The following is a 16,665-nucleotide window of genomic DNA, read 5'->3' on the forward strand; positions in this document are numbered from 1 at the left end:
CCCACAATCGCACGCCAAGGAGAAGGACACCTCCTTCTCTTGGATGCCACCTCTCTCTCTCTTTCTTACGTTAACACTGAATCAAATTGTCATACTTATGGTTAGAGTTCTTCCTATTTATAATGATTCTCCATGACCCAATTGATTAGGAGTCCTAATTCAAATCTAATTTGAATTTTTCCACCCTTTATCATATGAGGAATCCTAATGGAGATAGGATTGGCACCTAACTTGGCGCCCCCATGCATCCACACCTACACCCAAGAGGAACGGCATAACCAGTGCCCCACCCTCTCTTAGTTGGCCATGAGGAGAAAGAGTTCTAATAATTCTGAACTCTAAGGATCCAGTCCAATTTTAGGTTAAATCAAATCCAATTCGAACCTGATTCGAACTATGCAATTTCGAATAGACTGTCAATCCTAAACTGTTTAGGATTTAAAACCAAGTCTAACTTAAATTTTCAATCCAATTCAGTCTAATTAAATTAAATTAAATTTAAAATTAATTAGGACTTAAAATCAATCTCTTATAGACTCCTTGGATCATAGATCAAATCTTATTTATCTCCAAAATTGAATCTGAATCTCATGTCTAGTGCTAGCTAGACATAGTTAACTATTAATCTCGTATGACCCTTAACTTAATTTTCAACTAAGCTAATCTATTTGTTCAATCAAATCAAGTACTTTCAAATTGAACTCATAAACTTGGATCAATTATTTTCTATGTTGCTTGACTTTATGCATGACTCCATAGGTTTGAACACTAAGTCAATAGCAGAGGAATAATTTTCTATACTAATCAAAGTTACCATCTAGCAATGGTTTCCAACATTCAGATAGGTCGAATATTTGCAAGATAATATTCAAGAACCAATACATATGGTTACCACATAATTCATCCCTTTGATCTTGAATGCTCGAGGATGACTTAGGGTTAAACTGTCGACCGCGGATGAGTCATCCATATTGTATTTCAACCTTTCACATCCATCACATGGATTATCTGAGCCTCGAGTTTACTAAATTAAAATACAGTGATGCATTAACTCCTATAATCCATAGGGATCAATCTCATTTGATCCACACATGAACTTCGTAAGTACTTGACTATACTTAATAGCCTTTCATCACTATATTAGAAATACAGATAGTCTGACACCAAAGCACAGTGAGTTGCTAGCAAATTACTATGATGATTTTAGGTTTGAGGGATACTTATGTCCATTTACTTCATGAGCTACTCTTAACAGTAGAGCACTCTGCAAGTGAGTCACTTATTCAGTGATGATGTACTCCTACATCTCACCTATATGCCATATCAGTATCTCCACACTTTTTGATTAAGAGGACAACCAACCTATATGGTACATAATGACCTACACTCAATAAATATCATCATCCTTCAATGATGTATCATTTGATCATGAACATATTTAAAACTATTCGATAAATTCTTCTTTATCGATCATATAGTTTTAAGGACTTCATCACAATACAAGAATTCATATAAAGAAGATGTATACCTTGTGATAAAAAAATATCAAAATAATTTTTATTAATTTATTATATATATAATTACAAAGAGCACAATCATCCAAATGATTGGTTTTAGAATATATTTTCTAACAACTCTCACTTGGACTAAAGCCAATCAGTACAGTATCTAATACCTATCTTCTATTTGCATTCATCAAACTCTTTGATTCTGAGGGCTTTAGTAAATGGGTTGGTCAAGTTCTCCTTTTTATTGATCTTTTGAAGCTCGACATTACCTCGATCTATGATCTCCTAGATCAGGTGGTAGCAGCACAGAATATGCTTGGTGTGCTGATAGGACTTCGGTACTTTTGCTTGAGCTATAGCTCCATTACTGTCATAGTACAGTAGAATAAAACCATCAAGGGAGGGTGCCACTTCAAACTCACTGATGAACTTTTACAATCAGACTACTTCTTTTGCAATATTGGATGCTGCGATATATTCCACCTCGTAAGTTGAGTCAGCTATGGTGTGCTACTTGAAATTTTTTCAGCAGATCGCTCTTTCATTTAGGATAAATACATAATCCGACATGCTCTTGCTATCATTATGATCTGACTGAAAGCTTGAATAAGTATATCCTATAAGTTTCAAGTCAATATCTCCATAGGTAAGCTATTGGTCCTTAGTATTTCTCAAATACTTAAGGATTATTTTTACAACCTTCCAATGATTCTTATCCAGATCAGACTGGTACCTACTCACTACCTCTTGTGAGTATGCCACATCCAACTTCATACATGTCATAACGTACATGATAGATCCCACTGCCGAAGCATATGGGATTCTACTCATATGCTCTCTCTCTTGTGGAGTTGTTGGATAATCCTTCTTAGAGAGAGTAATTTCATAGTCTATCGAAAGATAGCCTTTCTTGAAATACTCGATGCTAAACTATTTCAGCACGATATCTATGTATGTAGATTGGGACAATCCAAGCAGCCTCTTAAATCTATCCCTATAGATCTTCATCCCTAGGATATAGGATGCTTCATCCAAATTTTTTTATGGAGAACTGTGATGACAGCCAAAGCTTTATACTTTGTAAAGTAGGAACGCCATTTTCCATTAACAGTATGTCATCCACATATAGTACAAGAAAGAAGACTACAGAACCATTAGCCCATTTATAAATGCATGGTTCTTCTTCGTTCCTAACGAAGCTATACGTTTTGATCATCTTATCAAAATGCATGTTCCAACTCTGAGATGCTTACTTAAATCCATAAATAAATTTCTAAAGCTTGTACACTTTTGATTCATCTATGGATGTAAATCCTTTAGGTTATATCATATATACCTCTTCCTCTAGCTCCCTATTAAGAAAAATAATTTTGATATCCATTTGTCAGATCTCATAATCAAAGTATGCTACAATCACAAGCATAATCTGGATAGACTTGAGCATTGCCACAGGAGAAAATATCTCGCATAGTCAATACCATAATGTTGAAGATATCCCTTGGCAATCAAATGGGCTTTATAAGCCTCCACCTTTCCATCTGCATCCTTTTTCCTTTGAAATATCCATTTACACCCTATAGATTTAATCCCTTCGGGTGAATCAATAAGTGTCCATATACTGTTGATCTCCATGGACTCTATCTCAGATTTCATGGCCTCAAACTATTTCTCAGAGTCGAACTTTTGTATGGCATCCATGTAGGTGGTCAGATCTTTATCATTCTCATCGAGTCAATAGGATCACCATTTTAGACTAAGAAATCATAGTATCTGTCCGGTTGATGTGGTACTCTATCAGATCTTCTTAAAGATGCCTCAACAATGGACTCTGAATTTGATTTAATCAAATTTGATTCTATATTTTCACTGGTCTGTGTCGGTCTTCTATCTGTCAAACTTCATCAAATTCAATCTTAGAGGCATCAGTTCCTTCACTAAGAATTTTTTTTCCAAAAAGACTACTTGTTGATGAACAATTTTTATTCTTCAACAAGGTAGAAATAATATCCTTTAGTTTTTTTTTGTACCCCACAAAATAATACTTATTAGACCTAGGATTGAGCTTGTCGGTCTGTAAATATTTTACATAAGCTGGACAACCCCAAATCCTAAGGTGAAAAAGTGTCGACCTACGTCCAGTCCATATCCCATATGGAGTTTTTATGATCGATTTGCTCGAAATGTTGTTCAAAACATAGCACATAGTCTCAAATGCATAACCTCAAAAAGAGATCGATAGATTCGCAAACCCCATTATGAATTGAACCATGTCTAACAGAGTTCGATTTTTTCTTTCTGACATCCAATTACGCTATGATGTTCCCAAAGGGATTTATTGTGAGAGAATCTCATTCTCTCCCAAATATATCAAAAACTCATTGAAAAGATATTCACCTCCTCAATTTGATCGAAGAATTTTAATACTCTTTTCAGTTTATTTTTTACTTCATTATGAAATCATTTAAATATTTCAAATGATTCAGATTTATGCTTCATAAAGTAGACATATCCATATCTCAATAGGTCATCAGTAAATGTAATGAAGTAGTAACACCCTCCTCTGGTGGCTATGTTCATAAGTCCACATACATCACTATGTATTAGACCTAGAATATCACTGGCTTGCTTACTCTTTCCAGTAAAGGATGACTTGGTCATCTTTCTAAGTAGACAGGACTCACAGATCGGTAATGATTCACAATCATTGATATCGAGAATTTTCTCTTTAGCTAACCTGTTTATCCTATTCTTGTTTATATGATCGAGCCTACAATGCCAAAAGTAGGCATCTGTGATGTTATCCATTCTAGGATATTTGTTCGATGTGTACATTATACTAACAGACTGTGATAAAATATAAATATAATATTTTAATTATCTGTGCATAACTGTGATACTATTCATAATGATATCATAAAAATCTTTCTTTATTGAGAAGCTATAACCCTCTTTGGCCAAAAGGCCTGCAAAAATTATATTCATAAAGAATGATGGACAATAATGACAATCATCTAAACAATGACATTTGAATTGAGAGCAAGCTAAATTTTTTCTAATGCTAGAACTGGAATAGCTCTTCCATCTCTAACATTCAGAAATCATTCGTTCATCTCAAATTTTCTACTAACCTGAAGTTCCTGCAATGAATTGTAGATATGAATCAGACTTTCAGTATCCAATACTCAAGTAGTATTATCACAAATAAAAAAATTATAAGGTATTATTATATAAGTACCTTGTCTAGCAATCCTTTGCTGATTTCTCTTTCTAGGCCTGTTCAGATAAAAAAAAAACTAGATATAGAGGATAATTCCTCTTTCAATGCCCCAACTTCTTATAAAAGAAGCATTCTACCTGACTTTAGTTTGCTTTAGATTGGTTAGTTCGATTAGACTTAGAAGTCCTAGCATGATATCTCTGCACCATCCTTTTCTTTCTTCTCTTAGAGGATCGATGCCCATTTGAGGACAAATCCTTAAGTGTGCTAAAAAACTTGTTCAACTTTTGAAGCATCTTTTTCAGTTGAGCATCATCAAATTTATAATTAAATTCATCACATATAGCAACTCTCATTATGTAATATACTATCATACAATCATTGAGCCACTTTTGATAAGTGTCTCTAACCATCGCATCTGCATTGGAATCTGAACTTTAGGTGCTGGATCCATAATCACATATAGGATCCTCTTATGCTCAAGAACTATTCTTAACTTTTGATACAAATTATCAAAATTAGATCTCAAAAATTTATCACTATCCAACAGTGAGCAGAGCGATAAACTACTAGCAATCACTGAAAGAAAAATAAAAGACCAATTAGTATATGAAATTTTTAATTCTAAAGATTTGAATTTTAGTCTAAAGGTTCTCTCACTATTTTATACAAATTGATAGCCTTTACATTCAATTCAAAAAATTATTTTAATTTCTTAGTAGATACTAGAATCCACACAGACTGCACACGAGCCCAACTATGGCTAGTCAATCTATGTGCATCTATGGATAGATTCTTAATCAATTATTTTTTTAAATAATTTTTAGTAATTAATTTTCCCTCATATTTCTTTTCAATAGGCTAGGGCCTCCACTGAAAGTCCTAGTTAGGTCCAACCATTAATAGGACCATACTCAATCCATCTAACCAACAAATGATCAAGTCTAATTATGGTCGGTCAACCTAACCACCCATCAGAAAGGCATGATTGAGCCATCATACAAGAATGATCATTCTAATATCCAAATAAACATTAGGCCTATAAGTCTGTAATGCTTACCTAAACTATTAGACCTATTATCATCCGTCTTAATGGGAGGCTATGACCTAATTATCCCCATAACTAGCTCATTTTAAAGACCTAATAATTTAGAAGATTTGATTTCAATGATTTGAGAAGCAATTGACTGGTGAGTCTTAAATCCTCCCACTAACTTCATCAAGTCACAGAATTAGACTAGAGACAAACTGGTCGAAAAGGGCATCTAATTCAGTCAAACTGATTTAATAATTTAAGAATAAGAGAAGAGATTAATCAGTGAGTCATAAATCCTTTCACTGACTTCATCAAGTCATAAAGAGGACTATAGACAAACTAGGTCTAGAGATACTTAAATTAATCACACTGATTTACCTTAATGATATGGATCAGCTCGAATCAATTAGTGATTTAATCATAGCATAATCTATCGAATTAGTTAGGTAAGTGAGATCGGTAGGAGGGTCTGTCTTGGCTTGCCTTACATACTATCGAAATGGTCAAGTAAGTGGACTGTCAATTAAAAACCATTGATCATATTACTAAGTAATATTGCCAAACTTACTTTGGACACCAATTGATCGATTAGTTTCAATTTGATCTATCAAAAGACTGAGATTAAACTATTGTGTGACAATTAGATCCATTTGATATGGTCAAAAATATGGACTTGATCAACCTACAACTATTGAGGTTGATCTTAGAGAAACTATGACCTAATCTAACTCAATTCTTGATTAGATTTAATCAATTTTTTTAATTGATCCATATTTATTTCTAACCCTAGGTCTAATCTAGTTAGAAGACCCGATTTATGCTAACACATTGCCCATCATTTTATGAGATGTCCTAATAACTTCAATCCTTAAATCTAAGTCACTTAATTTTAAATTAAATATGTGAAATATGTGTTCCAATTTGTAGAACTATTCTACTAAGGTTTCAAGTGAAGTATACATCATATGTCATATATTTTTAGATCTTAAAATCTAATTTTTAGATCTAAGTTTAATTATTAAACATACATAAATCTGATCTAAATATCATATATATATCACATGTATCATATCACAATTTAGATCTCTACCGACTCCATCATATGTAACATATAATTTAGATCTTAAAATCAATTTTTATATCTAAATTAATTTTATTAAAATTATAATTAATAATGAATTATTTTAGATCTAATCTAAATTATTTATAATCAAAATTATTTTAAAAATTTCTTTCGCTATTCTTCTTCATGAGATTTAATCATATGGCACCCTTACACGTCATAAGAGCACCCCATCGAATAGGAAGGGAAGGTTATTAAATCCTACTTACTCCTGATGATCAATTGAATCTGAGTACTGAGCTACTAAGATTAAAAATCTAATTTTTAATATTAATTACATCAATATGTATATTGTCAAATAATCTAAGCATGCACGTAGGAATATGATCATATCAAATATGACATGCATCTAATCTAATTAGATCATTGCATCAGATATATATTTTAGTTCAGATCTGAAACTAAATTTATACAGCATACAAATCAATTAATTTAAATCTAAAATTATATAGAAATCTATTCAAAATATATGTAAGATTGCATAGAAAAATTCTGGTTTAAGATATGATCAAATATACATAGATGTATGGCTGAAATCAGATCTGAAACTGTATCAAACAGATTCAGATCTGAGCCTAATTCCAATATCAATTCTCTAATTAAATTATATCATAAAAAATCTATAAAAAATAGATTTAAATCTATGTATAATCAGATTTTTATTCAACATAAAAATCTGTATATAAAATTTCTGCTAAAATAGATTTTCAGCAGATCGGATTCAGGGGCTAATTTCGATCTGATACTCTGATCAAAATCAGATAAAAAATATACTGAAGATATCAGAAGAAATCAAGGTTTAATTATATTAAAAAATTTAATTAATAATTAGATCAAAAAAATCTTAAAATTAGACTATGCGATTATGACATACAGGTTTGGCTCTGATACCAGTTGATGGAAAAGTATCCAATCAGATCGGATTGCCAAGGTGTGATTTAAAAATTTTTCTATTCTAAGGATTACATAACAATTATGTTTATCTTAATTTATAGTAGAATAAAGATTAAAATCTCTAAAGGAGCTCGAATTCAATGTCTCACAAGATCTGAACGTACAGACTCTCTACTTCGTGCGCACGCCAAATTTTACAAAAAAGTAGGATGAAGCCTCAGATCGTCACGCCTTCTAAAGATGGCAAGGGAGGGAGGATGAAGACCTTTGATGTGATGCCTCACACTTTGATTTGGGATGCCTAGACCCCTTCATGTGAAAAGGAGATCAGCCCTAAAATTAAAATGCCAAGGAGAAGGATAGCCTTCCTTCTCTTGGATGCCACCTCCCTCTCTCTTTCTCACTTTAGCACTCAATCAAATTATCATGCTTTGATGGTTAGAGGTCCTCCCTATTTATAGATGATTCTCCATAACCTAATTGATTAGGAGTCCTAATGCAAATTTGATTTGAATTTTTCTACCCCATATCATATAAGGAATCCTAATGGAGATAAGATTGGTGCCTAACTTGGCACCCCCATGCACCCATGCCTACACCCAAGAGGAGGGGAGGCATAACCAGCCCCCCCACCCTCTCTTGATTAGCCATGAGGAGAAAGAGTCCAAGTAATTCTAGACTTCAAGGATCCAATCCAATTTTTGGTTAAATCAAATCTAATTCGAACCTGATTCGAACCAATTTTGAATAGATTGTCAATCCCAAACTATTTAGAATTTAGGATCAAGTTTAACTTAAAATTTTAACCCAATTAAGTCTAATTAAATCAAATCTAATCTAAAATTAATTATCACTTAAATCTAATCTCTCATAGACTCCTTGGATCATAGATCAAATCTTATTCATCCTCAGAATTGAACCTGAACTGCATATCTAGTGCTAGCTAGACATAGTCAACTGTTTAATCCCATATGATCCTTAACTTAATTCTCAATTAAGCTAATCTATTTATTCAATTAAGTCAAGTACTTTCAAATTAAACTCATAGACTTGGGTCAATTCTTTTCTATGTTACTTGACTTTATGCATGACTCCATAGGTTCAAATACTAAGCCGATAGCACAGGAACAACTTTCTGTACTAATCGAAGTTACCATCTAGTAATGGTTCTTGACGTCTGAATAGGTTGAATATTTGTAAGGAAATATTCAAAAATTAATGTATATGGTTACTGCATAATTCATCCATTTTACCTCGAATGCTCGAGGATGACTTGGGGTTTAATTGTTGTTGCCCAGCTATGCAACCCAAGAGGGGGGGTGAATTGGGTTTTAAAGAATTTAGGCTTAACTAATTACTTATGAAAAATATATATCAAAAGCTTGATGAATGAGGAGAGAGACTTTAGTTTGAGATTAATTGCTTAAAGCAAGAATGCAAGGATATAATGGAGAATTAAAGAGAAACAATAAAGCATGCCACAAACACAAGGATTTATAGTGGTTCGGTGCCAACCTTGCACCTACATCCACTCCCCAAGCTTCTACTTGGGAATTTCAATCCACTATACTTTGTATTCAACCCGAATACAAACATCGGAACCTCCGACACTAGCTATCCCAAGCTAGTCCACTTGTTTCCCGGGTACAAGCCGACCCAATACACTCCGATTTCAGGTTCGGATCAACCTTCCCTTGTTTTGGAAACCCTCCAAAACAAAATAATTACTCACAAGATAAAATCAGTTTAGAGCACAAATAAGTACAAGAATAGCTCCTTAAATGAGCGAGTATAACAATAAATACGCTTTACTCAAAAGAAGAAGCCCTTCATTGATTTCCTCAAAATGGATGAGAAAAGGAATAAATGCTTGAGGAGTTGGTGAGCTTTGATTGAAGGCTTCTTGAAGGCTTTAAATGAGCTCTTGAATGAGGTTGAGAAGTTGGCTTGAGAAACCCTCTCTTGAATGCACTTGAATGCCCTCTTGAATGCTCTTTCTTTTCTCTTTTCAAATCTCTTGAATGCCTCTTGGATATTTGGATGTCTCTTTTTCTTGTTTTCCACCTTTTGAAACCTTTTATAGCCTTAAGAAACAAAGGAAAACAAACTAGCCAGAAAAAGAGCCGTTAGAGCACAAAAGGTGAGCATTAAAAGCAGCTAAATCTGGCCAAAAACTAACCGTTACAGGCAAATCCTGTCGCAGGGGTCGACTCATGAGTCGACTCATGCTTCAGGGGTCGACTCATGAGTCGACCTCTGATGCAACATCCAGAAAATCAAGTTTCTGGAAATTTTGGCCCACACTAACAGAGGTCGACTCATGAGTCGACTCATGCCTTGTGGGTCGACTCATGAGTCGACTCACAAGCCGTGCCAAGCCAAAAAAGGTCGCATGCCAACAGGATTTTAGCGTGCCAATCAGCTCATTGTGCCATGAGTTGACTCATGAGTCGACTCATGCACTTCAAACCTTCATAACTTCAAAAACATAAGTCCAAAAATAATGAAATCTTCACCAATAGATTACAAATCATTTGTTCTACAAGATGATACTATCAAATCAGAGTTTTGATGAAATTATGATTTTGCCCCTGTAGAGCATAAGGACTTTTTCAAAATAAAAAATATTTGTATCCCTTCAAACTGTTTTGTAATCATCAAAATCAATCTAGGAGCAACAATCTCCCCCTTTTTGATGATGGCAAAATATTTGAACAAAAGCATTTATATGAATCATGAATTTCAAAAGATTGCATTTTAGGTGCATATGCTTGAAAAGAGTATGATTCTTTTGGCATGTGATACAAATGGTTATATGCATAAATAGTTTGTCCATTTGCTTAAAGATTGGAAGATATGCTCATTGGATAATTGTTTTGGTGTTAGAGCAGAAAATTTGATTTTATTATCAGAGCAAACTATATTTTGAAAAATTTTCTCAAATCTCAAAACTAGTCATGTGTGCCAAAGCATATTGAATAGTTGATTTGGAAAGAGTATTAGAGCATTTAAGTTTAAGATGTATCAGAGCAAGAGAAATGAAAATCTTGCAATGTATCAGTGTAGGGAAGATAATTTTACAATGTATCAGAGAAAAATTTAGCAATGTATCAGAGTAGTAAAAACAGTTTTTCAATGTATCAGAGCAATGTATTCAATATATCAGAGTAGGTTGGAGCCTATCAGAGCATATCCAAATGTTTACAGCAAATCAGAGTATAAGTAATTTTAAAAGTACTTATTTGCAGTATACTTGGGATTTGTACTTAAAATTTTCAATTTATTAATTTCTCATAATCATAATTTGTAGTTTTTGCTTTTGATGGATTTCTTTTTGTTTAATTTCTCCCCCTTTTTGACATCATCATACAAGGTTAACTCCTCCTTTTTCTGAAGCATTCTTTAATTTCTTCTTCTGTAGAGTTTACTCCCCCTTAATGTAGCAACTATTAACAGCAATCATAAGATGATAATACCACAAAGAGAAGACAATATTCCATAAAGGAGAAATATATAACCAAAGTATGATAAACATCATTACAAAAGAAAAAAAAGATGATATCATAAAACCATAATTGTTTCAGTACATAGATCATAACATACAAAGCCAACTAGCACATGTCAATACATGGCCCCAAAATACAGATCCTAGAAAGGACAAAACACTAACACTAGGATCTAGAAATGATCAAGATAAGTCAATGATTGGAATCATCAGAAATGTGATAAGGAGCAGATGGATCTGAATCAGAAGTGCGTCCTCTACCCCGTCTGCCTCTGGCACGAGTGGAAGTACTGGTACGAGCAGGCGAGCGGGAGAAACTGGGTGGCTGAGAACGCTGAGAAGCTAGGGACTGAACAGAAAGGGTAAGTCTGATGGAATCAAGTACAGTCAGTGCCCTGGAAACAGCCTGAAGAAGAGCAGTGAACTGGGTAGTCGCATAGTCACTCGATCCTCTGATCTCCTTCCTTAGTAACTCATAACCGCCCTCAAGAGCTCCTCTAAGTCTGCCAGCCTCTGCAGTGAGATCAGTGACCTCAATCGAAGACTCCTGTGGCTGAGGATGGGCCAAGTCAAAGACTTGCCCCTGCAAGTCAAGGACTCTGCCAGTCAATCTCAAAATAGAGTCCTCAAGCTGCTGAATCCGGATGGACTGATCTGTCATCATCTGATACACTGTGGAGATGTGGGGAGTCAAAGTCTGATCAGAAGAAGTAACCCCTGGTGCAAATGTAGTACTCTCCACTGACTAGACAATAATGAAGCCACACGCTGTGAAATCCACTCAATCTGATCATCAGACAGTGTGAACTCTGACGGAGGTGCTCTGCTCTCTGGCTGATGCACTGGTGTGGGCATCCTGGTAAACTCCGAAGGGCCAGCCTCTGGATCCGGAAAGAACTGTATATCTGGTGAAGCTGCCCTGAAGTCATGAATAGGAGATGATGGACCTTCTTCTTCTTCAGCTCTGACTTCAGTTCTGTCTCCAGCTGTCTCCTAGCTCTCTCCTCTGCTCTCTCTCAGCTCTCTCCTCTGCTCTCTCCTCAGCTCCCCTGATCCAACCACCACCAGTCTTTGTGAACCCATTCGGTGCAAGGTGTGTAGGTTGAAAGTGTCAACATGAGATAGCTTGGTAGGAGCCTCCCCCTCACAGCTAACACCAAACCTCCTAAATACTCTAGTCAGGGCCATACCAAAAGGCAAATGTGCCTTAGATCTGTTCAGAGTTTCTCTCATGGCCTCAATCATAAGTGCCGGGAGGTTTAGGGGGGTCTGTGTGATAATGTGAAACATAATACATATATCCCTGCCAACAGTAGATCGTGCCTACCACTCCTAGGGAAGAAGAGTTTGGTGACCATTTGATGTAAAATTCTCATCTCTATAGGTAATATCTTTGCTTCCAGTTTATTCAGATTCCCTTGGTAGGCACCCCCAAGAATAACACTAACACCTTCTTCTTTCACAGGGAGTTCCATATATGCATAACCTTCACTAGGCAAATGTAAAATCTCCCCCAAGATAACAGGATTCAGACAAATATCAATCCCTTTTACAGTTGAAGTTACTGACCCATTTCCATAAATTAGATTCTGATAAAACTCCCTAACTAGGTCAACATAGGTGACTTCTTTAAGGGTACAGTAAAAACTCCATCCTTGATTTTTGATCTTGGTTGCAAAAGAAAATCCCTCATTTTCAAAGAACCGGAAGTCTATGTTTTTCCCAGTTTCTACTTTTCTATCTGAAAGAGGGTTCTTACTGGGGCTTTGAGAGGAATGTGAAGGACCTTGAACTGAAGTTGGAGTGGGAGCAGTGGAGGACTGTGCCGCTTGCCTTTTCTTTCTGACATTTTCTTCAAGTTCTCGGACAGACTTTCTCCTTTGGGGAAGCTTCATCTTTGGAGCCATAATCTCTTCAATAGCAGGCGAGGAGACTTGAGGAGCAAGTGAAAGAGTGGAGGAAGGATCACAAGAGAGTGAAATGGAATTATGGTGGAGAAAACGGGTGGATTTGAGAGGGACGGTGGAGTGCTAGGGCACGCTCCAACCGTGATGAACAAGGGAAGAAGTCACAAAAAGACCTTTCCCCAAGAGGTGATTTGCAGTGGAGAGAAGGCGGGAGAAGTTCCACAAGCTTGAGTCTTGGAATGGGAGCTAATGGAAGTGGGGAGGATGGGTTTTGGAAGGAAGAAGACGACCGTGTGGGTCGGCTCACGAACAGCAATCCTTATATAAAAACCTTAAGCCCGTTTGGAAGTTGGTGGGATTTACAAGTTTGCCATTGAGTCGACTCATGGGGGTCGACTCATGAAGTTCAGAAAATCAGAAAAAATGTGGATAAATTCCAGAAAAATTTGAAATTTGGGGAGAAGGAGTTTAGCTCTAAGATAAGTTTTTAGAATGAAAAACTTAAGCTTTTGGGACCAAGAAAGGTGTTGGAAATTAAGCTCTAAGAAATTTTGACAATAAATCATTGGAAATTGAAAAATTAATTCAGGCAAATGGATCAAGAATTCCTAGATTTCTCCTAATTTCACAGAATCTATCCTCACTAAGGGCCTTTGTAAAGATATCAGCTAATTGATTTTCGATGCAAACATATTCAAGAATTATATTTTTGTTTTGAACATGTTCTCTAATGAAGTGATGTCTTATTTCAATATGTTTGGATCTTGAGTGTTGAATAGGATTTTTAGATAGATTTATGGCACTTGTGTTGTCACATCTTATTGGTGTTTCATTAATTTAATTCCAAAGTCTTCGAGTTGTTGCTTAATCCACAAGATTTGAGCACAACAACTTCCGGCTGCAATGTATTCGGCCTCAGCCATAGACAGTGCTACCGAATTTTGTTTCTTGCTAAACCATGAGATTAGGTTAACTCCAAGAAATTGACAAGTTCCACTTGTGCTTTTTCTATCTAATTTACATCCAGCAAAGTCAGCATCAGAATATCCTAATAGATCAATTTGTGAGTCCTTAGAGTACCATAACCCTAAAGTTTGAGTACCATTTAAGTATCTAAGGATTCTTTTAACAGCATTCAAATGAGATTCTTTAGGATTAGATTGATATCTAGCACATAAACAAACACTAAACATGATATCAGGCCTACTTGCAGTTAGATACAATAATGATCCAATCATGCCTCTATAGTATTTTAAGTCTACACATTTACCTTCATCATCCTTGTCAAGCTTACATGAGGGACTCATTGGTGTGCCAATGGGTTTGGAGTTCTCCATTCCAAATCTTTTGAGTAGTTCCTTGGTGTACTTGCTTTGGACGATGGAGATTCCCTCTTTTGATTATTTGATTTGGAGTCCGAGGAAGAAGGTGAGTTCTCCCATCATGCTCATCTCGAACTCCCCCTGCATAAGCTTAGCAAAGTCTTGACAAAGAGATTCATTAGTAGACCCAAAAATTATGTCATCAACATAAATTTGTATAACTAACATATCATTTTGATCTCTTTTGATAAAGAGGGTTGTATCTACATTACCTCTTGAAAAACCATTATTTAGTAAAAATTTGCTTAGTCTATCATACCATGCTCTAGGTGCTTGTTTTAATCCATATAAAGCTTTATTTAATTTAAAAACATGATTAGGAAAAGCATGATTTTCAAATCCAGGGGGTTGTTCTACATAAACTTCTTCAGCAATAAATCTATTTAAAAATACACTTTTAACATCCATTTGAAATAATTTGAATTTCATAAAGCAAGCATATGCAAGTAGAAGTCTAATAGCTTCTAATCTAGCAACAGGTGCAAAGGTTTCATCAAAATCAATTCTTTCTTCTTGATTATATCCTTTAGCAACCAATCTTGCTTTATTTCTAATTACATTACCATGCTCATCTAATTTGTTTCTAAAGACCCATTTTGTGCCAATTATTGAACAGTTTTTAGGTCTTGAAACCAAAGTCCAAACATTATTTCTTTCAAATTGATTAAGTTCCTCTTGCATTGCATTAATCCAATTATGATCTTTTTCAGCTTCTTCAATGGTTTTTGGTTCAAGATGAGATACAAAAGCACAATGATTAAACACTTCTCTTAGTGAAGAGCGGGTTTTTACCCCATGCATAGGATCACCAATAATTAACTCCTTAGGGTGATTGTGAACATACCTCCATTCCTTGGGTAGGTCATCTGTACCTTGAGGTTGTTCTTGAATTTCTTCACCTCTCTCATCTTGTTTGTCTTCTTGTCCCTTGTCCTCTGGAGTAGCTGAATCTTTCAGAGTGATCTCCTTCATACCTTCTATTAATGGATCTGCATCATCAACACCCTCATTCTTCCTTGAAGGAAGATCGTTAGATTCATCAAAGACAACATGAATGGACTCCTCAACTATTAGGGTTCTTTTATTAAAAACTCTAAAAGCTTTACTAGTGGAGGAGTAACCCAGAAAGATTGCTTCATCTGATTTTGCATCAAATTTACCAAGTCTTTCCTTACCATTATTTAATACAAAACATCGGCAACCAAAAATATGAAAATATGCAATATTTGGTTTTCTTGCTTTCCAAAGTTCATAGGGGGTTTTCTTAAAAAATTGTCTAATCAAAGCATGATTTAGAATGTAACATGCTGTGTTAATAGCTTCCACCCAAAAATATCTTGGAAGGTTGCTTTCACAAAGCATGGTACAGGCCATTTCTTCTAAGGTTCTGTTTTTCCTTTCAACTACCCCATTTTGTTGGGGTGTTCTAGGAGCAGAGAAGTTATGGCCAATTCCATTTTCATCACAAAATTTTTCAAAGTCTTGATTTTCAAATTCAGTTCCATGATCACTTCTAATATTTTGAATTGAAAATCTTTTTTCATTAGTGACTTTTCGATGAAATTTAGTGAAAATATGAAAAGTTTTATCTTTATGTGCCAAAAAGAAAACCCAAGTAAAACGAGAGTAATCATCTATAATTACAAAACCATATCATTTTCCTCCTAGACTAGTGGTTCTAGTTGGTCCAAATAAGTCCATATGCAAAAGCTCTAAAGGTCTAGAAGTTGAAACAATATTTTTGGATTTAAATGAAACTCTAGTTTGCTTACCTAGTTGACATGCATCACAAATTCTATCTTTTTCAAAATTCAGTTTAGGCAAGCCATGAACTAATTCTTTCTTAATTAATTTTGAAAGAGAATGCATGCTAATGTGAGCAAGTCTACGATGCCAAAGCCAACTAGTCTCATTAATTTTAGCATTTAAGGATACTAGGCATTGCATGTCTAATTTGGCTAAATCATTTAGATCTACCATATAAACATTGCCATGTCTATGACCTATAAATTTGATGCCATCATTAATAGGACTAGTCACAATACAAACAGATGATTCAAAAACAACTTTATACCCTTTATCACAAAATTGAC

This window comes from Elaeis guineensis, chromosome 15 (assembly GCF_000442705.2).
Source record: "Elaeis guineensis isolate ETL-2024a chromosome 15, EG11, whole genome shotgun sequence".
Classification (NCBI taxonomy): domain Eukaryota; kingdom Viridiplantae; phylum Streptophyta; class Magnoliopsida; order Arecales; family Arecaceae; genus Elaeis; species Elaeis guineensis.